This window comes from Miniopterus schreibersii (assembly GCF_964146895.1).
Source record: "Miniopterus schreibersii genome assembly, chromosome: 8".
NCBI lineage: Eukaryota > Metazoa > Chordata > Mammalia > Chiroptera > Miniopteridae > Miniopterus > Miniopterus schreibersii.
In genome coordinates this window covers 82,982,034-82,987,404 of record NC_138109.1, presented here as the reverse complement: position 1 = coordinate 82,987,404, position 5,371 = coordinate 82,982,034, and positions in this window count along the sequence as shown.

Below are 5,371 nucleotides of genomic sequence, written 5' to 3'. Positions count from 1 at the left end.
GCCCCGCTCCGCCCGCCCACTGCCCGGCCGAGGCGACGCCCCGCCCCCCGCCCCGCCCCCTGCCCCTCCCCGGCAGGCGCCCGCCCCGCCCCCTGACCCCGCCCCGCCCCTTGCCCCGCCCCGACAGGCGCCCGCCCCGCCCCCTGTCCCTCCCCGGCAGGCGCCCGCCCCGCCCACTGACCCCGCCCCGCCCCCTGTCCCTCCCCGACGGGCGCCCGCCCCGCCCCCTGTCCCTCCCGGGCAGGCGCCCGCCCCGCCCACTGACCCCGCCCCGCCCCCTGACCCCGCCCCGCCCCTTGCCCCGCCCCGACAGGCGCCCGCCCCGCCCCCTGTCCCTCCCCGACGGGCGCCCGCCCCGCCCCCTGTCCCTCCCCGGCAGGCGGCGGCGGACGCCGGGCTGGCCCGGCTCTTTGAAAAGCGTTCTCAGGTGAATACCCGAGGGGAGCGCTGGGTCGCAGGGCGGCTGTGGCTCTACCCGTGAGGACGCTCCGTCCATCCTGCCCCCGGGGCCGCGCGACTGAAGCCCGCGGCAGTGCGGGGCGCCTCTCCCCGCACCCCACGCCCTGCGCGCGGCCGCTCGCTGCCGGCTGGCTTCTCGGCGACAGCGGGGCGATCGCTCCCCGCGGCTTCCATTTGCACCCCCCTGATGGTTAGTGACGTTGCGCATCTTTTCATCTGTTTTCTTTGGGGAAATGTCTGCTCATTTTTTAACGGGATTGTTTGTTTTTTGATGTCGAACTGTATTAGGTACAAACTGCCAGTTATAAAAACAGCCGCAGGGATGTAAAGTACAGCATAGGGAATATGTACAGTAAATAATAATGTAATAACGACGTTTGGTGCCAGGTAAGTACTAGACTTATTATGGTGATCACTCTGTAAAGTATAAAAAATGTCTAAGCTCTATGTTGTACACCTAAAGTTAATATATTGTATGTCAACTATAATTTCAAAGTAAATTTTAAAGACAGTCCATGGCGTAACACTTAGCAGTAACAAAGATGAACTGTTGATACAGCCAATGTTCTGTGCAAATGTCCAGAGAATTAGGAGGGAAAAGCTGATCCCAAGGGGTCCACACACCGTGTGACTACATTCGCAGGCACGCGCGCGCGGTCCCCTGCATTTACGTAGCATTCTCTCAGTAACAGATTAGCGGCTGCCAGGGCCGAGGGAGGGGTGGATGTGGCTGTGAGGGTAAAAGCCCGCGGCGGCGGTGGTGGTGGAAACGTTAGGTGTCTATCAATGTGAATGTCCAGGTTGTGATATTTTACTGCACTTTGGCCAGATGTTTTCTTTGGGAGAAACTGGATAAAGTGCACTTGTGATGTCTACATGTTACTTCCTCCACCTACATCTGAATCTACAGTTTTCTCAAAAGGAAACATTTAATAAAAAAAAAAAGATGGTTCAAAGCCCAGGACTTCCCCTAGAAGGTGGGAAGGTGTGGAACCAGAGCCTGTGGATGTGTCTGTGTGTGTGTTGGGGGCAGCAGAGGTTTGCTGATGAGAAGTCTGGGCTCACTGTCTCTTTTTCTCTTTTTCCAGCACCTTCTGGTTTGTGCCATCTCATTGGCAGTGCATCTACCATCGTGACACCACCTAGGATTGTCTTCAGACTCTATGACTTGACTCCTGGTGTCCTAGTGTTGGGGGCAGAGATGTTGATCATGCTGTTGACTGTCACTGTGAAAGGGGGAGGGCACCTAACAGGAACAGGACCGTAGTTATTTAATGATTATTCACCTTACTAACTATAGAGAAGTTTTCCTACAGACCCGGGAAACTGGAGGATGTGCCGCAAGAAGGAAAACAGAGCTATGAAAAGGTAAGAGACACTTTGGGGTCTGCATGGGTCCATTGCTCAGAACAGAAAATGCATTTGGGGAACACAGGATAGGATGCACTCTGACTTGGTTGCTGTGTCTGGAGCTGGACCCCCGTCTGGGACTTTGCCTCAGGAATGCTGACCATTCTCAGGTCCCAGGAACTGGCAGAACTGGGTTTTAACACCTTTGAAAATTAACTACCTTGTTATCAGACTTCAAAATCCTGGAAGGAGACACAGGGACCACAGACCCTGCAGCCACCCTCACCCTCCCTTGCCCTTGCATGCAGCCTTTCTTCCTCAGCCCTACAGAACCAGCCAGCTAACAGGGAAAGGGCAGAGCAGATTTTACATGGACAAATCCCCCTGCTCTCCCATTTTGCTGGCAGTGATGGAATAAAACACTCACATTCAGCCTTGTCTCTGCTTAATTGGCTGAAGTAGCAACAGGCAGCGGGGACCCACTGTGTCAGTTTCACTAGACTAATTCTATTTAAGCATCAGGGCAGAAGTAAGGGTTCCCCTGTGTTCCTCGTATTCCTAGTAAGAAAAGTGCTGCTGCTGTTTGCAGACCAGTGTTGGGGTGGTTTGTCTGCTGTCGATGTTTTCCTTATTCTGGGATCAGAATCTGGTTTATCTGAGATGCCTTCCTGGCAGCAGGGAACACAGCTGCCTTGCTCTGTGAGCCTCGGAGGTCCTGGAGGCAGCCTTTATTTTAGAATGACCCTTATCAGAGGCAAAGTGCTTGAGGCATTTCCAAATGTACTAGGATGTCCGCAGAGATAATATTTGCTTTTGTTTTCCCCCATTCTAGTGAGATTCACTTAAGGGTCTGAAAATAGTCCTTGTGTCAAAGGACGTAAATGAATCACCCTAAGAAAGGTAGGTGCAGGTCAGGTTCTCTGGAATGATTGAAGGTAGACTTTCTTACTAGGAGGGCAGGTAACCCTGGTGTCCAGTAGGAAGGGTGCATTCAGCTCTTTGTGCTATCAGCCAGACCCCTGGGTGGTGTGGATCCCACAAAAGGACCAAGGAGCTGTAGAATAGCAAGTGTTGGAAACTGTCTTGGAGACAATTAAGTCTTTTTACAAGAAAATCACTGTTCTGAATCACATCTTGGTCCTGTATGATATAGGATTAAAGAATGGCTGCAAGTCCTACCCCAAAGGTAGAAATTATTATGACATTTTATATTTTCATGAAAACTTCACCTCTATGACCTCTATCTCACATCAGGTATCAATGTAAGAAATCCCTTGTGTTTGTCCTCTAGCAAATTAAAAGTCTTTAAATGTTTTGTGTCATTGTGAACTCAAAAGAGCAGTAGGTAACAAGTGAACTGAGAGCATGGAAACCAAACAGAATAGAGGAAGACAAGTACCACACCATCTTGAAGGCTGACAATTAGAAGATTTTATTATTTTTAAAAAATAATAAAAGAAAAAGAACAACTCTAAAAGCTTGAGATCAGTAAGATTCATCCATTCATTTGAAAAGTATTTACTGAGCACCTATTCTGTGTCAGTCACTATTTGGGGCATGGAGAACTGAATTCTGAGCAAAGCCAGACTCTGGTGCCTTGGTGCCCCGGTGTCCCGGAGCAGACAGACCACGGGGGAAATGGGAGCTAGTGCAGGGAATGACGGCAAAATAAAACGCAATCATCTTGAAGATGTGTGTGTGAGAGAGAGAGAGAGACTTTTGAAACAATGAGGCTTTCCGTGGAGGATTTCTTGCTGATGTTACACGTTCTCCCTAGGTGCAAATGCATACAGCCTGTCTTCTTCACAAACCTTAGGGACAGCAGATAATCGTGCTGTTAACTTCATTGGTTCCCAGGGAAAAATGATTTAAGAGTAGAAGGGGGTTTCAGTTCCTGCTGGGATTTTTTTTTTTTTTTTGCAGGCCTACCTTTATAGATATTATGGTTCTATTTTGTGAATGTTAATATAAATGTAGATGTTATATAAAAATTTTATACAAATATAGATGTAAAAATATTACATAAATGCAGATGTTTCTACACATACATATTTTAATATACACAAGGCTGTTAGGGAAGAAAGGAGATAAATATTTCATTCTTTTTCTGGATTGCTTGATTTGTTACAGGGACACATTGGTTTTGCAACATTATTAAAGTCTATGTTAAACAATCTTCTGAGCTGGGCTTAAAATATAAGGGGAGAGGCTACCATTTGCAAATTAAAATAGGATAAAATTATTCGGCTGCAATATGGCAAACTGGGTTCATACCGAGGCTTCCCATCCAAATCCCTAGAACTAGAAAAAAAGTAAAATCATAAATCCTTAGTCCCACTGGAAAACAAGAAGAGAATCTTTCTTTGGTGGATCAGAAAAACTTTCTAAAAATAGAAAGCTGGAATTAGTGAAAAAGTATACCCTGCTCAAACATTCACAGGAGAATACTGCTATAAAAGGAAGCCCTAAACCTAGATGGGGATACAGGTATAGCTCCCTAGCTCTCAAGCATCCCACCACAGGGTGATTAATTAGGGACCCCAACAGAAGCAGACAGGAGATCAACTCCTGAATTGGAGCACTGCATGCCCACCAAAGCAAACAGCAAAACTTGACAATATTTATCTGGACTTTGAGAACAGTTCACTAAAGTAATGACCAGCAAAACTTCCAACACACAGCTACTTTTTAAAATCCTCACCTGAGGACTTGCTTAGAGAGAGGAAGGGAGAGAGAGTTAGAGATAGGGAGATAGAGAGATGAGAGAAACATCCAGGGTCGCCTTCTGTTTGTGCCCAGAACCAGGATGGAACCTGCAACCCAGGTATGTGCCCTGACCAGGAGTAAAACAGGCAACCTTTGGGTGCACAGGATGATATTCAATCAACTGGGCCACTCTGCCAGGCGACACATCCACTATTTTAAGAATTTTCATAGGATAATAAAAACTCTACTGTATGCTTGAAGTTATATATTGTATTTATTTTTGAAAATGCAGTAAAAACGGTCTAAGGCATAGATAAGATCTCAAACATCTAATTAGAAACTGAAGCAACAACAGAAAGCTGGTGCACAGGGCTGCCATGAACCAGTGTACACACACTGTCCCAACCGAGGTGCGTGGCTGGTGTGGGTCTAAGGTCTGGAGGCATAACCTCGGGAAAGCCAGGCGCTCTGTGGCGGCCCGAGGGGCATGGGGTGGGCCGGCGGGCCAGGTGGTGTGCCTAGGCCTGACGGGAGCTCCCGCCGGGCTGCGCCGCCGACGCACAGACTGCAGGGCCCCTGGAGGACCTGGCCCACGCCCCGCGCTCCTGAGCACCAGCGCCCCCTGCTCCCGCGCCTCCACCTCCCCGGCCTGACCCGCCCCCGCCCCCGCCCCCGCCCCCCTCGTGGATGCTCCGCGTCTGGCGCCGCCCGCGCTGGGGAGTGCGGGAGGCTCGGCCTCTCTCCTGGGAATTACCTGCCAGTGGCACGAGGAGGGCGCCAACTCCGCAGGCCCGGCGGCGACGCAGAAGAGCACACCGACGGCGGGGGCGCGGGAGCCGCTGGGCCCGCCCCCGCC